Source organism: Myotis davidii, unplaced genomic scaffold (assembly GCF_000327345.1).
Source record: "Myotis davidii unplaced genomic scaffold, ASM32734v1 scaffold96, whole genome shotgun sequence".
Taxonomy (NCBI): domain Eukaryota; kingdom Metazoa; phylum Chordata; class Mammalia; order Chiroptera; family Vespertilionidae; genus Myotis; species Myotis davidii.
This window is the reverse complement of record NW_006289416.1, coordinates 277,372-290,152: the sequence shown is the minus strand read 5'-3', so window position 1 is coordinate 290,152 and position 12,781 is coordinate 277,372.

Sequence of the window (12,781 nt, the reverse complement as noted above, 5' to 3'; positions counted from 1 at the left end):
AACTAAGGTTATGAAGTAGCAACAAAAATAATTTTATGGTTGGGGGTCACCACAACATGAGGAACTCTATTAAAGGGTCATGGCATTAGGAAGGTTGGGAACCACTGCACTAGAGCAAAGTAAGTCTGGAGCAAGTTACTGTTGCAGTGGGGGATGGAGGGAAAGCAAAGGTGAGAGACATAAGTAAAATCAGAGTGTCTAGGAAAAATAAAGGGAAGATATCCTAAAACTTCCAGGAAATCTCCACCAAGGAAGCAAAGAAAAATAAAAAATGCCTCTATTATTCTGTGAGCAACAGGGCCTCCATTCTAGTTGAGCTTCAGGCCCAGAAAAGCAGCAAACCCAGGTGGGTTGGGGGGTCTCAGACAATTCATTCATATGACTGCAAAGACAGACAGAAAATCCTGGATTGGGGAGAGTCCCCCAGAGGGCTCCCAGATTGGTGAGAGTACAGGTCGGGCTGAGGGACCCCTCTCCCCCCCACCCCCGTACACGAATCTTCATGCACTGGGCCCCTAGTCTTGGTATAATTCTCACTGGGGTAAATAATACTGTATAAATAATACTGAGTTCCAGTACCCTCGGTGTTTTCTAAAATTTGGCTTCCTCTTTATATAGATACATACATTAAATATAATAGTTTTCCCATTGTTTAAAAAAAGCTGTTACTATGTCAAGGACACTTACAAGACTTGTATTCACTGTCTCCAGCTCCTTGCCTCACATTTACTCTTCACTCAACTTCAGTTGGAATTCTGTTCCTTTAAGTCAATAAATTGCCCTTTTCAAGGCCTCCATTAACTTCCATTTTGTCAAACCCAACGTTCAGTTTACTTTCAGTTTACTTGATCTCACTGTAGCTTTTGTCAAAAATGACCTTTCTCTCTTTCTTAAACACTATCTTCTTTTGGCCTCCATCACACTACAGACCCCCAGGTTTTCCTTCCGTCACACAACTTGTGAGTCTCGGCTAATTCTGTTGATAGGCAATTAGGCAGACATAGCAGAGCAGAGATGATGGGCCAGGTACAGAAGGTGACAGGGCAGAAAGCCCTGGATGCCTAGCAAGGGGCAAAACTGAGAAAACAAGGACCTGGCCCCAAGGTAACCTTTCCTTTCCTAACATATCGATGATCATGCAGTTTGGACCCCCTGATCCTCATATCACTGGTCATGCAGTGTAGACCCTGTGACCTTTCCCCCCTAGAGATAATCTAGGCCTCCATTCTAGTTAAGCTTCAGACCCAGAAAAGCAGCAAACCCAGGTGGGTGATGCCAGGACCAGCTGTAATGACTAATGACCCCTGCCCTGATGCTGACCAATCAGCAGAGACCAGGACCCTGAAAGAGAAGATTTGAAAAGCTGATGAATATTCTATTGAAATCTTTCTCTGGGACCTCTCCTAAGATTCTCACCTGCAAGAGAGAAATAAAAACCCTCTGGATGAAGGACCCAGTAGGCACCAGACCATTCCCTTTCCCCTTTCCTTCCCCCACAGGTGGGCATCTCCTAAATTCACAGGGTCCCAGGAGACTTGTAACCAGGGGAGCAATGGGCAGTGGCAGCTCATTCTGGGCTCACCCCCTGAACCTGTCTCCAAGGCCCCTTCTTCTCTGACTTCCCAGTGAGCCAAAGCAGCCAGCCTAGGGTTTCCTGTTGCTTCTCTATGCTAAGCCCTTCCTTGTTTCACTGACCTGAGGGTGCTTTTGCTCCGGCCAATAAAAACTCATACTTGCTTTGCTGCACTTTGTCTCTTGACTGAAATCTTTCCTTCAAGAAGACAAGAACTGAGGTCTCGTCGTCTCACCGGTAACAGCCACCCTAGAGGTCTCCACCTGAACTGATTTTCTTGGAAAGGAAATCATTCCCCAAACAGGTGCATCCTCGTGGGGAAAGTGGAAAGAAGAGTGCTTTCCCAAAAAGATATCTCTCCAAACAAGAGAAGCAACATAACATATATTGGGTGGAGGGCAGACACTTGGGTTTCCCACCCCATGTGCCCAACACTTGCTTCTTTAATAATAATATTGTTTAATATTAGTAACCCTAATTTAGGTAATGATATAAAAAGACATCCTATGTGTGGTTTGTGGAGTTAGTGGAATCTCAACAGTGGCCAAAGGAAAACGAGCACAAGTGTAATAAGGATATATGCAAGACCTTCTACTTCCCCCCAAAACCCTCCTGCAAGCACAGCATAGTCTTGGCAAAGGTAGAAAAGACATTACAGTTCCTGGTGATAGAGATACACAATATGAGGACATGTTATGAAAAATATCAACATGATCTAAGGTTGAATTAATAATGCCATACTATTAAAGACAGAGGAAGATGACCCTTAGCAGTCACAAATGTAATAAATATGACCTAACTATGCACATATATTAGAATGTCATTCTATACACAAGCTTGCAAAGAGGAAGTACTTCTCAAGTTTTATATACAGAAGTCACCTGGAGATCTCATTAAAATGCAGATTCTGATTCTGTAGGTCTGGGGGAGGGGGGCTGAGATGCTTCATGGCTGAGCATCTTCCTGGGGTGGCTGCTTGAAGTCCAAGAGATTAAATGATCTCTTGGCTTTTTTTCCAGTTCTAACACTCTAGAGTTGGCCAATTCAGCCAAAACTTGGCACAAAGATCATCAGACTGGTTAGTGAGGTCATGCTTACTCCAGCAACTTTCTGTCACTATTTAACCAGAACTCCAGACTTCCCATCCTACACTCAATTCTTGGAGAGCTTTGACAACTATTTTTAGAGGGAATGAGGTGCTTCAGTTAAAACAAAGGTTTGGCTTACTGTAAGGAGGAAAGAACCTTCAATGGCTTCAAAATTAAAGACACAACATACAAGCAAGGTCAACTGAGCATCCAATAGGGAAATCTATTAAAGCCAACCAGTGCATTGATTTTTCAGCCCTGTTCCCCTTAAATGATGCTGCCACTGGCCTGGTTCATTCATATTGAAAACAATGCTTTTGAAGACGTGGTGAAACGGTTATAACATAATGTTAAAATTTAAACGGAGGGCATTTACATAGCACTAGCTAATTTCTGACAGAGGGCCGCCCATTTAAGCCCCAGTCCTGCTGGTTCCTGGAATTCCGACCAGTCTGATGTGGCAGAGGATGAGGCTCCTCCAGGTGTCTATTCACAGAGGGCCTGCAGGGATGGCTTTGCACAAGGTGGGGAGAGGTGGGTCTGAGAGGACAGCAGGTCATATGTTCCCTGGATGCCTCAGGACCTTGCATTTGAGCTTCCAGATTCTAGGTCTAGGTGACAGATGGAGAGAGAGGCGTTTTCAAGAGAGCCTCTGAGAGCAAAAGCGGGGCCATTCATAGAAGGTGGGGCTATCTCCCCATTCTGATGAAGAAAACAGCTGATAGAGATGAGGAGGGTCAAGGAAACACCACTCATCACCACAGCAATACCCTTCAGACTCTCTCTCTCTCTCTCCTCTTCTTTCCTTTCTTTATCTCATTAAAATAACTCTCTCTCTCTCTCTCTCTCCTCTTCTTTCCTTCCTTTATCTCATTAAAATAAGAGTTTTAATATTACTTCCCTTTTATTTTCTAAGTTCTTCCTTATAACATATTTTTATTATGATACCAGGTATATAGGCAGAGAACATGTACTTTATTTCCACATGTTAGTAATAAAGAAATCAGAACCCAGGCCAGACCGCAATAATAGGTTACTCTCAAATAAACCACATTTACATACGTCTTCTGTAACATATTTTCTTTGAGAAAAAGACACTAAAAAACCAAATGTCCTTCCTTTACTACACACTCCACTGGGGTTCACATACAGGTTTCCCATTTTGAGAAAACTGCAAATCTCTGATATGTTGTCGAACAGTGAGGTCTTTCAGTTTAAATTCTAAGTTGCACCTTCCATACTTACTGTGTTTCTTCCTTCTCAGTTAGCGCCTCAGCACAGACCCCTACCTGCTGTTTTCTCCAGACACATGGCTTTCACCCTGAAAAATCTGGCAAGTTTAGGGGCCTACTTTGTGTATAGCAGAATGTCAGCCCTTCTTGCAACATCTGGGACTGCATTCCCAAACTTCCAATACAGCACTTGTTTGGATGCAGGGACTTCAAATCCTCCAGAGTTCTTCACTGCAGTGTGATGACAATTACTCACTGAGGACATAAACGGCTTTGACTCAAGATGAACAGCCATTTACACATAAACAGTAACTAGTACAGTATCTGAAATTAAAAGACTTCAGTATAAAGACTGGTATCACCCGTGTGTGTGTGTGTGTGTGTGTGTGTGTGTGTGTGTTACTCATGTTAAACTACCCATAAGCAACTAGCATTAAAATAGATGCTGCACCTTTCAAAGGTAGTCGGCTGTATTCCAGTCAGGAAGACTGCCATAGTCCAGAGACACCCACAACTGTGTTCTGTTATTTGTCTCCATAAACATTAGGACTTTATTACTTAGCAGGTGGAATATCAGAAATGGATTATTAGTAAAATTGGTGAATTGTTAATGACATGATGAATAATAGAAGTGGATTGTCATTAGAGAAATTCAAGTAGTCAAGATATCTATATACATTAAAATATTTCAGAGGGACTTCTGGCGATGGCAGGATAAAGAGGTTGAAAACCCTCCCCCAATATGAATAATTACATAACTGAACAAAATTTTCATAAACAACCATTTCAGCCCTCACTGTTTGGCTCAGTGAATAGAGCGTCAGCCTGTGGACTGAAGGGTCCCGGGTTCAATTCTGGTGAAGGGCACATGCCCAGCTGTGAGCTCAATCCCCAGTGGGGGGCATGCAGGAAGCAGCCGATCAATAACAGTCTCTCATCATTGATGTTTCTCTCTCTCCCTCTCTGCCTCTCCCTTCCTCTCTGAAATCAATAAAAATATATTAAACAAAAAACCCCCACCATTTCAGAACTCTGAATCAAGTGAAAACTAACGATAAATCGGGAAACTTTTCTCTATGAAAACCTGCCAGGGTTTCAGATACAACCACTAGAAGAGGTCAGCGCTCTGCCCAGGGCTGTCCATGTTCACCAAGCTCATCAGCGTTATTACCAGGGCGAGGCCAGCGTGAAACCAGCAATTTCTCTGCTGGAGACCCAAAAGCTGACTTGATCTGGAGCAGAGAGTGGAAACACATGGCCAGCCATGTTGTTGTAAAAGTCATAAACTTAGTAGAAAATGAATGGGGAAAGCTCCCAGCTCCAGGAGCTTGAGGTTGAGGCCCCAACAGAAGCAAGCTACAGACAGCTGGGCCCGCCACACACTTCACAGGGAGATCCTGGAAACAGGAATTCCAAAGAAGGGCTAGAGCCACTCTCCATGCATTCCAGGGTTTTTACTGAGAAAGAAGAAAATACTTAAGAAAAAATTTAACAAAATAAATTCAAGACCAATATACTGAAAACTATAAAACATTTCTGAGAGAAATTAAAGAATATGAATGAAGAGATATTTCTTATTCATAGGTAGGGGCACTCAACATTGTTAGGCAGCAATTCTCCCAAAACTAATCTAAGGATTCATTCCAATTCCTATCAAAATCCCACTTGCCTTTTTTTGTAGAAACTGACAAGCTGACACTAATAAAAATGCAAAGGGCCGACAGCTGTCAAATTAATTTAGAAAAGGTCCACAACACTGAATGGCTTATATTACCTATTTCAAAACTTCTGTAAAAAGCCAAATGAACCCAGACAGTGGGGTATTCACATAAGAACAACATATGGATTGATGAAACAAAACAGAGAATCCAGAAATATGCACTTACACGTATGGTCAACTGATGTTTGACAAAATGCCTAGGCAATTTTGTCTAGTTTGATTACCAGGATTCTTCCTTGTTCTCCATCCTCAATTACTATCTGGGTGTCCCACTAAGGTCCCTCAGGCTTCTGGAGCTGGAACCCTGTCCTTTCCCTGCCCACACTCCCCAGATTATCTCTCTGTTTAGTGACTTCCCTAATCCCAACTGCCTGTCCCTCTGGATCTCAGAATAATGACCACTAGATTCACCTGGGCATGGATGTTATTAAAATCCAATGTGCAGCCCAGAGAGCGACCTTCCTATTAACTGTGCTTGCTCTCCTAGAGCACACCGAAGAGCTAGTTACGTCGGTGAGCTCTGAGTTCATGAGAGAACGGGAGCAAACAAAATACAGATGGCAACTTCCACCACTGTGACTTTAATCCAACTACTCCTTCTTTGACTATTTCTTATGGAGAACATTTTTTCAATATATGCACTGTTGGGCCCTAGTTGGTTTGGCTCAGTGGATAGAGCGTCCACCCATGATAGGAGGTAGCCGATCAATAATTCTCTCTCATCATTGATGTTTCTATCTCTCTCCCTCTTCCTTCCTCTCTGAAATCAATAAAAATATATTTTAAAAAACATATATGCGCTTTTGGTTCTGTGAACTTCAAAAGCAAGTCCACCAAGAATGTCAACAACTTCCCCAGAATCATAGTGAGGATGGCAGCTGAATGTACATCCCTGACTCAGTGTCCCAAGATTTGTTCAGTGCATGAAGGAATGAGTGAATAAATGAATGAGCAAACACAGGGAAAATAATTAGAAAAACTAAATAGAAATGACAATCGCACAAGAAAATATTTCCTGCCCCAAGAAGGTATGAAATATTTCAAATGCCAACTCCCTTAAAGAAAAGCAATGCGAAGGGAGTTTAGATTTTACAAAGGTAGTGTTTGGGTGAAGGGGTCAGAGGTACAAACTTCCAGTTATAAAATAAGTAAGTCTGGGAGGTGCACTGTACAGTGGTGACTATAGTTAATACTGTATTTCATATGTGAAAGTTGCTAAGAGAGATATTAAAAGTCTTCATTGAAAGGGAAAAGGTTTGCAACTGTATGTTGATGAATATTAACTAGACTTATTATATGATCTTTTCCCAATATAAACATATATCTAATCATTATGTTGTCTACCTGAAACTTATATAATGTTATATGTCAATATACCTCAATTTAAAGAAAGAAAGAAAGAAATGCCATAATTAGAAAGTCAGAATAAACGGGTTGAAAGTGGAAATTTTGATGGGTGGGGAAAGAGAACTAGCCCACCATAGGGCACAGCTACAGGGACAGAAAGTAAGCCAAGTGGCAAAGACATGTCTGGAAACAACTATGTAAACTAGAAGCCCAAAGGGCCTACTTGAAATTACAAAGGTCTTTGTGCCTCTGGATACCAAAATTTGAATATGGCTTTTTGAAACAGAGTCCAGATCCCTCCTAGACCTGCCGAATGGTAATCTCTTGGGTAGTATGAAGCCTAGGAGGCTGGAGGACCTCATGGCCAGAAGGGACCAGGACTTAGAGCTGGGAGTGCAATCCAGGGACTACACTAGACAAAGGTTGTATGGCTGTTAAAGCAGCCCGGCTACTTCCGCAGTGTCAGAGGGTGTTACTGCCCTCTCCCTCCCAATGGGTTAGGCCTTAGTTTTAGAACCCTGTGCCCTCAAGTTATTTGTGTATTGAAAGAAATGTGCTGAGAACTAAGGTTTTGATCTTTAAAGGAATAGTGCCCCTTCTTTTTGGCTTTGATGGATGGCAATTCAGGGCAAGCCGTCTAAAAGAGGAACTGATGGCAACTCTGGTTGGGTGGGAAGTCTGACTTACAAGGTACAGTGCAAATTCAGAAACAGGGCAGTCGATAGAGGCCATAACTCCAAGGCTGCCCTAGGGCCTAGGTTGCAGGCTGTGTATGGGTGGTCCCGCGAGGTGCTAGGTAAGGAATGAGGGTGCGATTCAGGAGAGGGAATAATGGAAGCACAGCGTGCAGCTGAAAGTCAATACCCACTTGCAGTTAGAGGAAGGAGATGTTCAGGATAGAAAGGGAGGGTAGGGCTAGTTGCCTGTGAATTAATTGGGAGGGATTGCAGAGGGCAGTGGCCTGTGGGCAGGAGCAGGAGTGGATGAAGCAGAGGGGTACATGATGAAGGCAGTGCCGTAGCAACATTAGCCTAACGCATATGAGACCAGATCAAGGGAAAGCCAGCATTATTCAAAGTGGCTCATGGTAGTAAGTTAGACAGCTGGTGATCATTTGCAGTGGTAACAGGAAAAGACAAAAATAAATCAAGGAGTTCTTTAAAGGAAGAACTAAAATTCAGAGACAATCTGGATAAAGGAGATTTTAAAAAAAGAAGAAGAAGAGTAAGATGAAGCCACCACGGTAACCAAAAGAATGTCACGGACTGGGAGAAGCAGAGAGGGAGTCATTGAGGCAGGAAAGAATTACTGTGCTGGGACTGCGACAACAAATAATCACTTTCTGAAAGTAAAATTCTGTCATTACAAAAATGTTGGAAGGCATTTAAATGTGTTGCAGTGTGAGGTATGTTTTTTCAAATCTAAATATTCTCTTTTAACTAAAAATGATCTACTAAACTTAAGCATCTTCTTTATTGTTGTAGAGAATGTCCTGGGATTCTGGCAGGAAATTGTGGAGCAATGGAACAAAATGCAAGAAATTCTTTAGGGAATGGGAGAAGATGGCACTTTCCATAAATACTGAGTTATCTAAATTTGACATTCCCACCAGCAATACAGGAGGTTGTCTGGCACAAGAATTCGAGTCATATTGCCTGCTGGGCCAACAGATCACGCTTCAAGATAACTTCAGGAATGAAAAGATCCAAACTTCAAATGGTGGATTCAGAAAAGAAAAAATAATGTGCACCACGCTGAAATCAGAACCTTATGTAAGTCTACGGGGTTTCTGGATTAACAGTCTGAGATAAACGCTTACCTAGGCAAGAATGTTCTCCACCCAGCTGATGTGGAATCTCACTGTCTCCATTGCCTGTCTCCTGCCCCCAAGCAAGACACAAAATCACTGGGAACAAGTTAACTGCAAAGAAAGCTCCCCTGATCCAAACTTGAGAAAACAAAGACCCAAATAGAAGGGCTCTGTGCTATTAAGTGGTTACTCTGGGCAGGGACTGTCACCCTCCACAAAAGGACATGAAAATGCAGCGAACCCAGCTACAGTGTGGTGTTGCATGCTGAAATAGCTCCCTGGGATGCATGTTCCAAGTTCATGACCTTAACTAAATTACTTCTATAAAAGATTGTTTTCTCCTCATTAATTTTGAAATGCATTTATTTAATCAATTGTCCATAGATACATATTAGTATTCGGTATGCCGAATGAAGTGGGCGGGCATCGGGAGGCCACTATGGCACGGGGCAAGCACTATGGGCAGTCTATCTGAAGTGTACCTGGCATATAAGACGACCCCCCACTTGGAGGCATATTTTTCAGGGCCAAAAAATCGTCTTATACGCCGGCAAATACGGTATTTAATCAATTGTCCATAGATACATATTAGTATTTTAGAAATAAAACAAATAAAAGAATTATTTGCAAACATAAAAAGCTACATATATCTTTCATAGGAGACCACAGTTCTCTTGTTCATCCAAATACTTCTGAGGAATGTAACTAAAAATTTCACCTAAGATCTATCATCAAGAGTTCTCTCTAGTTGTCTTCAGTTAATTTTTGTATTCAAAGTACAGGCTTAACTTTATTCACTGGGAATTACTTTTAAAAAATAAGTTTTCTCACCGGGCTGGTGTGGCTTCATGGCTGAAGTTCAACCTATGAACCAGGAGGTCACAGTTTGATTCCTGGTCAGAGCACATGCCCAAGTTGTGAGCTCAATTCCCCGTAGGGGGCATGAAGGAGGCAGCTGATCAATGATTCATTCTCTCTCATCATTGATGTTTCTATCTCTCTCCCTCTCCTTTCCTCTCTGAAATCAATTTTTTTTTAAATTTAATTAAGTTTCTCCGTGTCTGCCATAGGTGTTCCAATCATGAGTTATATTTATTGCTGAAGTAAATAACACACTGTGCTAAACTTATAAAAGAATTATCCTCAAATTTGACTTCTCTACACCATAAATCTCCTAAGATATAGTTTTAAAAATTATTTACTGTTTACTACTATTGTAAACAATACTTTTAGTTTAGAAGGAGCACAATGTTGCAAAGTCAATTGATGTTCTAGTTTTTAAATTCCAAAAGATCTAGGCAACATGGGTCTAATGCTTTCTGTGAAAGACCATCTTGGAAGCAACAAGTTGGAAGGTGGACATTTTATAAGTCTGTACATCCATTAAGTGATATATTACTATCCTGCAATAGGTACATCGAAGGAGTAGAATGGCAGAGGGTAGTGGAGAGAGGAATATCGTTCCGTATTTTGTCAGGAAACAACTGGTACCTCACCTCCCTTATACTATGAAGGAAGAAGTAGGTTACATAAGTAGCTTGCTTTTGAGTTACATGAAGAAATGTCTATGGAAGGATTCTCAAGAAAACAAAAGAAAATAATAAAGTCAAGTCAAGACTTAACTTTTTTTCTCTATAGCCTATAGTACCTTTTGAGTTTTCTACCATGGGCATGGATTACCTATTCAAAAATATTTTTAAGTGACTTGATTCATAAGTACAGATCTTAATTTCAATTTGACTCAGTAAAGGTAGGTGGCTGTTAATGTTCAGGAACATTACAAAGCAATGAATACACAGATGTATGTAAAACAATCCCTTCCCTCAAGAAGCCCAAACCAGAGTGAGGCAGAGTGGCCAGCCGATTGTTGACACTACGATGGAAACAGCAAGTATGACAGCAGCGCTAGGAGGAGAGCATTGGAAGAGCATCCAGGAACTGGGAACGTTTTCCGGGGGGTTAGGACCCACACAGGGCACTTGTCCTGCACATAACAGCCCATGTGCCGGCAAACACTGCGGAGTTATGAATAGGTGCAGGTGTGCCCAAGATTACACCTGTCAGCTCTGGGACAAAAGGTGAGCTGGAGTCTTAGCCTCCTCGGTTTATCCCCAATGTGACCTGCTCCAGAGTCATTCTGTGTGTGCATGACATGAAGTGAAGGGTTTAGGAGGTGTTGGTCCAACAAAGGGCGGTGATGTTCCTAGAAAAATCAGCGGTGGCAGTACTGACAAAGAAGGGAGGCCTGGTGGGAGAATCATCACAACATTTCCTGGGAAAAACAAACAACTGCCGAGCCTAATCAGCAGTGGGGGCAGAAGATGGGAGACAGATTGCAGATTTTCATTTGGTTAAATCAACAAATCTTAATGTAGGCAGTGACAGAGGGAGCGGAGCCAGGAGGGTGAGCATGCAGGACAGGTGGACAGTAAGAGCCACCATCATGGATTGCATGCCTGTGACACTAGGACATGCCCAACACTGTAACTGCTTTCACGTGATATTTAAGCACATTAATCCCATCCTTTATAAACAGGAAGACAGATGTTAAGAATTCAGACATGGCCCAGTGTGGCTTAGTGGTTGAGCATCGACCTATGAACCAGTTTGATCACAGTTTGATTCCCGGTCAGGGCATGGCCAGCCTCTAATAAATAAATAAAAATATATTTTTTAAAAAGAATTCAGATATATAAAGAAACTTTACCAATGTCATGGCTCATCAAAGTGACAAGTCTGGTATTTGAGCCCAAGACTTTGATTCCTAATCCAGACTCCAAGTTTCTAAACAATTATATACACCAGAGAATATAGCTTGGAAGAGGGCCTCTCCAATAGGTCTGTGCAAAATAGTAATACTGTAGTGATGCTTGCAGCTAATAATTACTGAGGGCTAACCCTATACTAAGCCCTGTTCTACGCACTTTTATTGCATTGTTTCTAGTTCATCATTAACAGCATCTTCCAGGGAGACACCATTATTATTCCCATTTTACAGATGACAAAAACTAAAGCACAAGAAGCTAAGTAATTTGCCCCGTTTCCCACTAGTAAGGCTAGAAAATACAACACATAAAGATTTATCTTGTCATTTTCCTATAGAAATTTCCTGTAGATAATAATGAACACCCATAGGACTTTATGAGTAAACTATTATAAAATGGTAGCGTGTTTCAAGGATGATTCCCTTGAAATAAGTGGTCTTATATACATTTTATAATTGTGGCATTTAAAGCAGTACAATTCTAAGAGGGGCAGAATAAGACAGAACAGTGTATATGTTTATTCCATATCCTTGTCACATGTGAATTCTCCATCATGCTAGATTAACTACAGATGTAGGCTTTATATCTAATGTCTGAAAAAGAGAGAGGAAAAATGGAGTGGGCCAAAGTCCAGGAGATGTAGGAGGTGGGCAGTAATGTTTTTATTCGACATATCTTTGTTTCCAACTGCTAAAATCAATATTTTATATTGGCCCTTACTTGGGGAATACAACTAAAAAAAAGGAAAATGCACTTTTTGAAATCCATGCAGGCACACACAGTTTACTACTGAATACATACATGCTAAATATGAATACTATGTCATTTATGAGAATGAAGTAAATTTTCTTTCATTCACAGAATAGACATTTTTTTCTGTATACTTGGAATTGTCTATTTGTTACTTAGAAGGGGAAAGGGCAATTTAAAACAGAAGAATTGATGAGCCAACCTGTGAAGCAACTATAATTATACGTAACTGTGAGCTGTGGATTTAACATAACATTATTTGTAGAAACACACCACCTCTTATACTATGTAGAGCTTACTTTAAGCTGGTTACATTTCAAAGGAAATTAAGTCATTGGGTCACATACTGTGAGTCATAAAGTAATCTGGAGAAACTGCAGAAAGGATAGAGGGTTACTGATCATGTAAATGCTATTAGATAATCATTGCTTTCAAAAACATAAGCTACCTCAGAGATGATACAGATCAGTATTATTTTATTATGACCATGTTATAT